The 12,528-nt window shown below is 43.9% G+C and overlaps 1 protein-coding gene and 1 pseudogene across 12 annotated transcripts in view; both read left to right on the plus strand.

The window, feature by feature from the left end:
- The window catches only part of KMT2C (lysine methyltransferase 2C), a 286,602-nt gene that overhangs the window by 119,348 nt on the left and 154,726 nt on the right, over nt 1-12,528 (plus strand). The gene's annotated exons all lie outside the window — the stretch shown is intronic.
- LOC110257607 (polypeptide N-acetylgalactosaminyltransferase 11 pseudogene) lies at nt 7,971-10,125 on the plus strand (annotated as a pseudogene).

Raw genomic sequence — 12,528 nt, forward strand, 5'->3', positions numbered from 1 at the left:
CCCCATCACTTCTCTGCCCGTCTCTGTCTTCTTTCCAGATAGTAGTGCCATTCTGAATGGGGTCGTTTTCTCTTTTGATCATTCCCCAATAAATGTGTAGCCTAACTGAGTGGCCCTGAAGGTCATCCATGGAGTCGTTCATAGTTAGGAGAAAGAAGTCACGAGTCAGTGCCAGTGTGAAGGGAGGTCACCGGTGTGGTCAGCTTCGATCCAAGTTTATGAATTTATAATTGTCCAAAACCCCCTCTGGAGTCGGGTGAATCTTTAGAGTTCTCCTCACGTGCTGGGGGTAGAGTAGTGTGACGGGGAAGATCTTGGCTATTTCCAGAGGTTCCCCAGGGGCAGCGTTTGTAAAAGTGCTGAGGACTTAGAACAGGCTTTTGTTTTCCCAAAGGACAGATGTCAGAACGCTCTTGGCTTTGTTAGGAGGACACGTGGCCGAATGTATTAGGATATATCCCACCTCTCTTTTCAAAGAAAATAAACATTTCATCTTCAAGATAAAGGGGACATTCAAGATAAACAATGATGGTGTAAAAGACTTTTCAAGGAAACGTGCTGGGGGTTGAACATTTTGAAAATAGTTGTTTGGAACTATTTATATTATATTTTATTGCCAGAAGCAATGAAAGTTTGTAAAGAAACAAACAACAAAAATATTTTCACATTTGTTGCCGTAAATCTTAGCATTTCCTGATCTGTCTAAAATATTCTGAGAGTTCTTTGTTTTAAACTCATTTATTGAAAATTAATACTTTTGACTATGGCAGGTGACAGTCTACTGGCTAAATTTTTGATACTTTTGGTTGGGATTGAAAAATGGTTGTAGAAATATGTGCTTCTGTTTAGATCTTATTTTGTGCGAATGATTTTTTTTTTTTTTTTTTTTTTTTTTTTTTTTTTTACAAAAAGCTGTGACAGATACTGAAATAAATTGAAGCTGGAATAGGACTGTTCATTCTAACAAGATGGAAAAGAACAAGATAATAAAGCCTGGCGGCAGCAAGGGGAGGGATCTCCATATTCCCTCAACTTTTGGGTTGTTTACCTCTTTATGTACACATTTGAGCATGTGTCCTTAGTATACATTATTATTTTATTGGATACGTATCTCTCCTTTATGGCACTTGCGTTGTTTCTGTATTCATTATTATGGGTCTCCCAGCCAGGGCTATAGGCCTCGTGAGGGCATGGATCCTGTCTATGTTGGCTTGTGATTTGACCTCTGGTGCCTGACAAACTGCCTGGCACACACTGGAGTCGTTTCTGTGAATGGACCGTCCCAGTAGAGGGCAGTACGGAATGCTTGGGCTCCAGTGGACAGGAGTGCGCTGCTGGCACCTAGTGGCCGCTCCTGGACACGCGCTGCTCGGGACTGTCCGCCGCTCAGGGCCAGCACCGCTGAGGTCGACCGTCCTGTTCCTCCCATTCAGAAACCAGAACATGTACTGTATTTCCGCAGGGGTTAAGTGCCAGTCGTTATCAAGCCGTTCCGTTTTTCTGGGCTTTCCCTCGGGTTGTTTCTCAGTTTTTCCAGGGGGAGTTTGTCTTTTGGTAGATTGAAGAGTACACTCAGGGTGAACCTGTGTTTCAGGAAAGGTAACAGTGTTTCTCTCTTGCGCCTTTGGGGGTGCTGCCAACCCCTTGGAAATCTGGGTAATTTGACTGTTACCAAGAGAATACTTAAATCGTGAATTTACAAATGTTTGATCATTTATTTACCTAAAGCTCCTCTTTCTGGCACTTTGCTCATTGCCCCCCAAAGAAATAACCTCTAAAACTTCCCATATATATTTCTGTTCTTTTAACTCGTTCTGAATGAAATGTTCAGTCTTACTTTAAAAGTGAAACATGAAAACATTACTTACAGTGTCTGCCACTTTGGATGGTTAATTTCTTGTGTTTCCTTCTCCCTCATCCCAGGCTGCAACCCCATTGTTCAGTTCTGTGGTAATATTCTGCTCTCGCGCCACTTGTTTTTGTGTAAAAGCCAACTTAGTTCTGCAAGAGAGTTGTGTGTTTTTTTTTTTAAATATTTTGGGTTCTTTTCATTGACTGAAAAAGAGAAGAAAATAGCTTTTCTATGATAAGGTTGGAGTACACATCAGGCATATAGATAAGCGATGGAATGTCAGAGTAATTTCTGTTTAAAAAGATTAACAATGTACAGCCAAAGTCTCTCTCCACACCTGTCCTCTAACCAACGAGAAGTAGTTTTGTGGGTTATTTGGGTGCTTTTTAAGGGCCACACCCACGGCATATGGAGGTTCCCAGGCTAGGGGTCTAACTGGAGCTACAGCGGCCAGCCTACACCACAGCCACAGCCACACCAGATCTGAGCTGCATCTGCGACCTACACCACAGCTCATGGCAATGCCAGATTCATAACCCACTGAGGGAGGCCAGGGATTGAACCCGCAACCTCATGGTTCCTGGTGGGATTTGTTTCCACTGTGCCACGAAGGGAACTCCAACTGAAAGTAGTTTTATAAGGTCACTTAAGATGTGGTTTGTATCTTTATGTAAGATGATCTCCACGTACCTTTCTTAGGAATACTGTGTTGTTGTTTTTATATATAATCCTCGTGCTTCACAGTGAAAACCAAATAATTATCAAAGTATATTCCCTTCATTTTGCCCTCTAGTATTTTAAGAGGAAGGAAACAGTCACCTCTAAGAATTCTCTGTCTGTGCTGGGGACCCACAAGACCACCGCCCCCTTGGGACTAAGTGGGACTCCTGGGACTGAGCATCGAGTTGTAATTTTGGCTAAGCCCAAGATCAAGAAGTCTTTGATTTGGCAAGGATATATCCTAGAAAAGTCTCAAAGAATCCATGTGCAGGAGTTCCTGCAACAGGATTGGTGGTGTCGCTGGAGTGCTGTGGACACAGGTTTGATCCCTGGCCTGGCACAGTGGGTTAAGTATCCGGCATTATTGCAGCTGTGGCTTAGATCGCAACTGCGGCTCGGATCTGATCCCTGAACTGGAAACTCCATATGCCGTGGGGCAACCAAAAAAGGAAAAAGGAATCCATGTGTAGGCTTCCTTAGGTGGTCTTCCTCCAGCAGTGTAAATACAGCAACATGTGTGTGATGCTTCTGCCCTGAGGAGCGCGAGATCTTTGCTGGGGGTGGTCATGTAGGCACCTCTGCCCAGCACCTACCAGAAGGATGGACTAGGCGCAGTGACCTGCCCTTGTCACATGGGGAACCACAGGACATGTCCGTGTCACATAGGGAACCGCGGGGCGTTGTCGTGTCACATAGGCAGCCATTGGGAATCCTCCTCAAATCTAGCTTCCCAGATGCCAGCTATGCACACAGGCCTTTCTAATAATAACGGTCTCAGGCATGCTATGTTACAACCCTTTTGTGCCCAGCAATAGAATTGGTTTGTGTCTCAATTTCTTTGTTTGTTTTGTTTTTCTTTTATTTTTTATTGTGTCTCACTTTCAGCATATTGCTCTCTGTAGAATTATGGTTCCCGTTGTGGCTCAGTGGTTAATGTACCCGACTAGTAACCATGAGGTTGCGGGTTTGATCCCTGGCCTCGCTCAGTGGGTTAAGGATCCGGTGTTGCCGTGAGCTGTGGAGTAGATCGCAGATGTGGCTCGGGTCCGGCGTTGCTATGGCTGTGGTGCAGGCTGGCAGCTGTAGCTCTGATTCGACTCCTAGCCTGGAAGTCTCCATATGCCGCAGGTGTGGCCCTGAAAAGACAAGAGACAAAAAAAAAAAAAAAAAAAAGAATTATAGTAGGTGCTTTTTAGTTTATAGCATTAGGCATTCTGCATCATAAGGAGGCTGTGATAGGTGCTCTAGTGGTTATATAAAGGAATTTTGTAACTTTGATCAGGGGAAAGCTATTGATAAAGACACTTTTGACTGTAACAGAAAAATCCTGTATTTAACTCTGAAATCTACTTGTCCATTATTAACATATCCAGTCTAGCTTTCTTTTGACTAGTATAACTATGGTATATATTATCTCATCCTATTATTTTAATCTCTTTGTATTTTTTGTGTAATGTGTGTTTATTACAGGCAGGTCTTTGAAAATTCAAATTTGACAATCTTTGCTTTTTTATTTGTGGTGTTTAGGCTATATACATTTAATGTGATTGAATCTTCTCCTCCTCCCCCTCCTTCTCCAATTTGTGTGTCTTTCTGATCTCTCTTTCTCTCTCTCTTTTTAATCGGATTATAGTTGCTTTACAATGTTGCGTTAGTTTCAGGTATACAGCAAAGTGATTGAGTTACACAGATAACCATTCTTTTTCAGATTCTCTTCCCATATAGGTTATTGCAGAATATTGAGTAGAGTTCCCTGTGCTATATAGCAAGTCCTTGTTAGTTGTCTATTTTATATATAGTGGTGTATATGTGTTAATCCTAAACTCTTAATTTATCCCTCCTTGCAACATTTCCCTTGTTTTTGAAATCTGTGAGTCTGTTTCTGTTTTGTAAATAAATTCATCTGTATCACTTTTTAAAATTATATTCCACATGTAAGTGATATCATATATTTGTCTTTCTTCCTGATTTACTTCACTTAGTATAATCTCTAGGTCCATCCATGTTGTTGCAAATGGCATTATTTTGTTCTTTTTTATGGCCGAGTAATATTCCATTGTAGAAATATACCACGTCTTCTTTGTCCACTCCTGTCAGTGGACATTTAGGTTGCTTCTATGTCTTGTTATTGTGAATAGTGCTGCAGTGAACCCTAAGGTGTGTTTATCTTTTCAGATTGTTTTTCTCTGGATAAATACCCAGGAATGGGATTGCTGGATTATATGGTGATTCTACATTTAGTTTTAAGGATCCTCCGTATTGTTCTTCATAGTGGTTATACCAGTTTACATTCTCACCAGCAGTGTAGGTGGGTCCCCTTTCCTCTACACCCTCTCCAACATTTATTATTTGTAGAGTTTTTGATGATGGCCATTCTGACTGGTGTGAGGTGGTGCCCCATTGTAGTTTTCTTTTTTTTTTGGTCTTTTCTAGGGCTATGCCTGTGGCATATGGAGGTTCCCAGGCTAGGGGTCTAATCGGAGCTGTAGCTGCCAGCCTATACCTACAGCCACAGCAACGCAGGATCCGAGCCACGTCTGTGACCTACGCCACAGCTCATGGCAACGCCGGATCCTTAATCCATAATCCACTGAGCGAGGCCAGGGATCGAACCCAAAACCTCATGGGTCAGGTTCGTTAACCACTGCGCCCTGACGGGAACTCCCTTTGTAGGTTTGATTTGCATTTCTCTAATAGTCAGGTTGAGCATGTTGTAGTGTGCTTTTTGGCTGTCTGTCGTCTTTGGAGAAATGTCTGTGTAGATCATTTGCCCATTTTTGATTGGATTATTTAGTGGGGTTTTTTTGTTTTTTTTTTGCTGCTTTTTACGTCCACACTCACAGCATATGGAGGTTCCCAGGCTAGGGGTCGAATTGGAGCTGTTGCTGCCGACCTACACTGCAGCACACAGCAATGCCAGATCCTTAACCCACCGAGTGAGGCCAGGGATCGAACCTGCAACCTCATGGTTCCTATCAGATTTGTTTCCGCTGCACCACGGCGGGAACTCCTTTTTTTCTCTTTTTCTTTCTTTCTTTTTTTTTATAATTTTAAAAATTTTCCCACTGTACAGCAAGGGGGTCAGGTTATCCTTACATGTATACATTACAATTACATTTTTTCCCCCACCCTTTCTTCTGTTGCATCATGAGTGTCTAGACAAAGTTCTCAATGCTATTCAGCAGGATCTCCTTGTAAATCTATTCTAAGTTGGGTCTGATAAGCCCAGGCTCCCGATCCCTCCCACTCCCTCCCCCTCCCATCAGGCAGCCACAAGTCTCTTCTCCAAGTCCATGATTTTCTTTTCTGAGGAGATGTTCATTTGTGCTGGATATTAGATTCCATAAGTGATATCATATGGTATTTGTCTTTGTCTTTCTGGCTCATTTCACTCAGGATGAGATTCTCTAGTTCCATCCATGTTGCTGCAAATGGCATTATGTCATTCTTTTTTATGGCTGAGTAGTATTCCATTGTGTATATATACCACATCTTCCGAATCCAATCATCTGTCCATGGACATTTGGGTTGTTTCCATGTCCTGGCTATTGTGAATAGTGCTGCAATGAACATGCGGGTGCACGTGTCTCTTTTAAGTAGGGTTTTGTCCGGATAGATGCCCAAGAGTGGGATTGCAGGGTCATATGGAAGTTCTATGTATAGATTTCTAAGGTATCTCCAAACTGTTCTCCATAGTGGCTGTACCAGTTTACATTCCCACCAACAGTGCAGGAGGGTTCCCTTTTTTTTCTTTTTAAATGGTTTCCTCTGCTTTGAAAAAAGCTTTTAAGTTTAACTAGGTCCTATTTGATTATTTTTGCTTTTTATTTTCATTACTCTAGAAGGTAGACAAAAAAGAGAGTTCTCTGATTTATGTCAAAGAGTGTTCTGCATATGTTTTCCTCTAAGATCTGTCAGTTCTTTGTTGCCTTTATCCTGTGTTCTTTTGGATTGAAATTTTTTATGATTCCGTTTTATCTCCTTTGTTGGATGGTTAGCTGTGCAGACACACCTCATTTTATTGTGCCTTGCTTTCAGGTTTTTTTGTTTGTTTGTTTGTTTTAAACAAATTGAAGGTTTGTGGCAATTGTGCATCAAGCAAGTCCATTGGTGCCATTTTTTCCAATAGCATTTGCCCATTTTGTGTCTCTGTGTCACCTTTTGATAATTCTGACAATATTTCAAAGTTTTTAAAAATTATTTGTTACGGTGATCTGTTATCAACACACTTTGGATGTTGTTTTTATAATTGTTGTGGAGCGCTTCAGACTATGTCCATATAAGACAGTGAACTTAGTTCATGAAGGTTTTGTGTGTTCTGATTGTCCCATCACTCGCTGTCCCTCCGTCCCCACCCCATCTCTCCCCCCCCTCCTCAGGCGTCCCCATTCCCCGAGACACAGCAGTGGTGAAATCAGGCCAGTTAATACCTTTGATGGCCTCGAAGTATTCAAGGGAATGGAAGACTCTCATGTTTCTTACTTCAAATCAAAAGCTAGAAATGATAAGCTGTGAGAAAGGCATCTTGAAGGCTGAACTAGGCTGAAAACTAGGCCTCTTGTGTCGGTTCCCAAGTTGTGAATGCAAAGAGAGAGTTCTTGAGGGCCGCTCAGTGAAAACAAGAGTGAGGAGAAAGCAGCTACTCAGCCTGGTGCTGTTATGGAAAAAGTTTTAGTGGTGTGGATAGAACATCAAACCAGCCCCAACATTCCTTGAAGCTACAGCCTAATCAGGGCAAGGCCTTAACTCTCTTTTAAGTTTTATTTTTTTATTTTTTGCTTTTTTTGGGGCCCCCGCCTGCAGCATATGGAAGTTCCCAGGCTAGAGCTTGAATCGGACCTACAGCTGCTGGCCTACACCCCAGCCACAGCCACTGTGGGATCTGAGTGGCGTCTGCAACCTACACCATAGCTCATGGCAACACCAGATCCTTAACCCACGGAGTGAGGCCAGGGATCAAACTCGCATCATCATGGATTCTAGTTGGATTCATTTCTGCTGCACCACACAGGGAACTCCGTGGAACTCCGTCTTTAAGTTTTTAAAGGTTGGGAGAGATGAGGAAGCTGCAGAAAAGCAGCTGAAGCTAGCAGAGGTTTGTTCGTGCAGTTTGAGGAAAGAAGCTGTCTCCATAATAGAAAAGTGCACAGGGAAGCGGCACGTGCTGATGTAGAGGCTGCAGAGTCGTGCGGAAGAGCCAGCTAGATCATTACGATGAAGGCAGCCACAGTGAACAACAGACTTTCAGTAGAGACAGATCAGCCCTCTGTGGGAAAAAGATGCCATCAGGACTTGCCCAGCTGCAGAGACGCCAGTGCCTGACTTCAGTCCTTCAAAGGACAGGCTGAGTCTTTTGTTACAAGCGCATGTAATGCTGACTCTAAGTTGAAGCCCATGCTCATTTACAATTCCCAAAATGCTAGGATTCACCATACTAGATGCCATTAAGAACATGGGCGCCAGCTCCGGGAGAGCCCAAGGGTGCCAGTGTGGCTAGTGCTGTGAGTCCTCTCAGCAGTTCAGTCTGCTGTGGCAGATGCAGCTCGGACCCGGGCCGTGGCAGGAGGGAAGATGCCACAGCCTTGAGTCCTGGAAGATCAGGGTCCTGCAGTGCTGGCGTCAGGGAAGTCGAAAACGGCCGTTCAGCTATGCTAGGTCTATAATGGGAAGTGTCACAGTCTGGTATTTTTTTGTTATGGTCGCCTTACAACCGCCTGGATAGTTTTGCTTTTTGTTTAATCTAAACTTCAGTGAAGTGTCTCAACCAGTTAAGAACGTGCCCATCAAGGAGCCTGGGCCCCATGGAACAGTCCCCTCAAAATTTTATCCCCATTTCACTTGAGTCCAGGTCATGTATCAGGATCACAAATCAAAGCAAATCAAATTGATGATGCGGTAGATAATCACGTTGAAGATCTGGAAAAAGGCAGCGTGAAATTCTCTCCTGAACTGGGTATGATTTTTAATGAATGTGATCCGGAGTTGAGAGGCTTCAGAAACACGCCTTCAGTGTGCTTATTGGTACGCACTTGGCTTCTGCAGAGATGTGTCAGTGCCGGGAACGCAGCGTGCGAAGGCAGGTCTTACCTGCCACATCTGCCAGTCGCTAGTGTTGTATTTCTACCCCAAAGCCTCGTCGGCCTTGCTCTGGACGGTACACAGCATCCTAGACCACACGCCAGCCCAGCTTTGTTACGAAATTATCCTTGGGGGCAACAACGGTGCCTTCGATGATTTGAAAGGAGAACTAGACAGGTACATCCAAAAATGCCTTCCTGGAAAACCTGAAGTGATGAGAAATAGCAAGTACGAGGGATTGACTCAAGGAAGAATGCTTAGAAGAGCCCATGCAGCAGAAGTCCTGGTGCTCCTGGACAGCCACTGTGAGGCGGACCTGCTGTGGCTGCAGCCCCTGCTGGCCGCCCTCTGGCGGGACCGGGCACACGGTGGTGTGCCCAGTGATGCGACATCAGGCACCTACAGCGCCTCCCCTGTGGTGTGGGGGGGCTTCACCTGGGGGCTGCACTTCAGGCGGGACCTTGTTCCCCTTTCTGCGCTCGGAGGGCTGGAGGGAGCCATGGCACCTATAGCACCGCAGTGGCTGGAGGGTTGTCTGCCATGATCGGAAGGAAACTACGTGAGGGAACTTGGACAGTGTGACAGTGACATGGGCATCTGGGGAGGAGAAGACTAAGAAACATCATTTCAGATTTGGATGCGTGAAGGTAGACTCTTCAGCATCCCGTGCTCTGGAGTCAGACACGCTTCCCAGAGAAGGCCACCATCCTGTTCTCCTGAAGGCCAGGACACTGTGACACACAAGTCCTTGAGGCTGGCACAGGTGTGGTGAGATGAACATAAGGAGCAGTATTTTCCCCGCAGACCTCATTTGAAGTCTTGATTTGGATTATGATTCATTTAAATAGTATTTGGATAATATTTATCCAGAGGTGCAGGTATCTGGGCCCAGCGCCTAACCCCAGCAGCCCGTTTTTATCAATAGGGCCCAAACACCCCATAGCCCTTCAGTGTGCAAAGCTCTGTCACCTCTAGACCAACAAGTGTCAGGCAACTGAGGGCCGCCCACGTTAGAAAGGAGGCCTAGTAGTGCTTACTGTGCGTGACTACGGTGACCCAAGTCAAATCTGGATTTATAATGAAGAATGTGAATTGGTTTGAAATAATCTCCTTTGCCTGGATATGTCAGACCCTCCGCGACTCATGAAGTGCCATGGGTCAGGCGGCCAGGGATCGAACCTCCCAGCAGTGGACCTTTGAGCAGAAGGGGCACCTGCACCAGGTGTCTGTTGGGCAGTGCCTGAGCGTGGTGGATCCACTGAGCCCCAGGGGCTCTGTTGCCATGGCGATCTGTGATGGCTCCTCCCCACAGCAGTGGCGTTTGGAAGATTAAGGTGGATGCCGTGGCTGGAATGGGGGTTGTCACGCTCGTCCCCACCATGGAGACGCCCGGGAAGATGGGCAGAGGTGAGCGAGCAGACACGGCAGAGACTGGAGCCCCGAGTGACCGTCCGGAGGTGAAGACGTTGTTTGACCGAGATGTTGGGGTCATTTCTGAACTGCTGTTGAGGAATTTCTTGCTTACGGTAGGAAACCAGAATACCATTTTCACTCCTTCTGAGGAGTCAGGTTTGTACGGAAGGATAAAGCCCAGGAAATTGACGTGTCTCTTCATATTATTTCTGCTTCTTTTAAATCCCCTGTAAGAATGGAGTGGCATTTATGTGATCAGGAACTTGTCATGATTTCCTTTCTTAGAAGACTTCATCGGTGATGGTTAATTTTTTTTTTTTTTTTCCTTTTTAGGACTGTACCCAAGGCATAGGGAAATTCCCAGGCTAGGGGTCGAATCAGAGCTGCAGCTGCCAGCCTGACACAGCCATGGCACTTCCATATCCAACCTGCATCTGCAGCCTACACCACAGCTCATGGCAACGCTGGATCCTTAACTCACTGACCTGGGCCAGTGATCGAACCTGTGTGCTCATGGATACTACTAGTAAGATTTGTTTCTACTGAGCCATGACAGGAACTCCTCTCCTCAGATTTATTGAAATACAGTTGATTTACAGTGTTATGTTTGTTTCAGGTGTATAGTAAAGTGATTCAATTGTATATTTTTTCTTTCTTTTTTTTTAACATTATCTTCCATTATAGATTATTATAATATATTAAGTATACCTCCCTGTGCTATATAGTAGGTCCTTGTTAGTTACCTATTTTATATATAGTATTTTGTATATTTTAATCCCAATTTCCTACTCACCCCCCACCCCCTTTCATAACCATAAGTTTGTTTTCTTTGTCTATTTCTTTGTCTGTTTTTATTTCTGTTTTGTAAATAGGGTCATTTGGATCCTTTTTTTTAGATTCCACATGTAAGTGGTACCATACAATACTTGTCCTTGTCTGGTTTCCTTCACTTACTATGATAATCTTTAGGTTCATATTATTTACCTCTTGGAGTTCCCATAGTGGCGCAGCAGAAACGAATCTGATGAGGAACCGTGAGGTTGCGGATTTGATCCCTGGCCTCACTCAGCGGGTCAAGGACCGGACGTTGCCATGAGCTGTGGTGTAGGTCGCAGACGCGGCTCCAATCTGGCGTGGCTGTCGGCCGGCAGGTGCAGCTCCAATTAGACCCCTAGCCTGGGAACCTCCATATGCCGAGGGGGCAGCCCTAAAAAGACCAAAAAAATAAAAATTTAAAAAGACGGATTATATGCCTCTTTAGATGATTTAAACCACTCTCTCACTGATTTAGGACAAGTAGATTATTACACCTTTGTGTAATTTTCTTCATATTTCTTGTCCTTGTGGCTCAAGTGAACCCTGGAATCTGTGAATTTGTAGTTCTCATTATAGTTGGTAAGTTTTGGGCAGTTATTTCTTAAGATAATTCCTCTGTTACCCTTCTCTTTGCTCTCTTGGGAACTCCACTTGCCTTAGTATTAGGCCATTTGAAGTTGTCCCCTGCTCATGAATGCTTTCCCCCTTCCTTCTATATTGTTTTTCTCTTTGTACTTTATTTTAGGTAACTTCTATTTTTATGTCTTCAAATTCAGTAATCGCTTTTTGAAAAATCGAAGAATCACTGCTTCATAACATTAGATAAGTTTCACGTGTTCAGCATCATACTTCTGCATACACTGCTGTGCGTTCACAGCCAAAGTTTAGTTTCCATTTGTCACCATACACTTGACCTTGACCCATTTTGCCCTCCCCCAGCTCCTGTCTCCACTCTGATACCCATTAGTCTGCTCTCTGTATCATTGTGCTTTGATTTGGTTTGGTTTGTTAATTTATTTTTATTTATTTATTTTCAGATTCTACATGTGAGTGAAGACATACTATATTTGTCTTTCTCCTCTTGATTTATTTCATTTAGTATAATTCCTCAAGTTCCATCCATATTGTCACAAATGTCAAGATTTCATCTTAAAAAAAACCCATATGTCTGTGTATATGCATATGCATGAATATATATATTTATGTTCATATCTGTATATAGATACAGAATACTGAATATATTCTTTGGTTGATATAATCCGCATCTTCTTTATCCATTCATGCACTGTGGGCACCACGGTTGTTTCCATATCATTCTATTGTAAATAATGCTGCAATAAACATACAGGTGCATATATATATATGTATTTTGCTGCATCTGCGGCTTGTGGAAATTTCTGGGTCAGGGATCAAACCTGAGCCTAAGCCATGGCATTGAGAATGCTGGATCCATAACCCACCACACCACGAGAGAACTCCTGCATGTATCTTTTTGAATTAACTGGTTTTTTTTTTTTTAGGCTTTCACTCGAGGTGTGTGGGGGTTCCCAGGCTAGGGGTCACGTCGGAGATGTAGTCGCCAGCCTACACCACAGCCACAGCAATGCCAGATCCAAGCCGCGTCTGTGACCTATACCACAGCTCACAGC

Source organism: Sus scrofa, chromosome 18, assembly GCF_054392235.1.
Source record: "Sus scrofa isolate SSC_HxYL_T2T_F1_AM1 chromosome 18, Sscrofa_HxYL_maternal_Yorkshire_Landrace_v2.0, whole genome shotgun sequence".
Lineage (NCBI taxonomy): Eukaryota > Metazoa > Chordata > Mammalia > Artiodactyla > Suidae > Sus > Sus scrofa.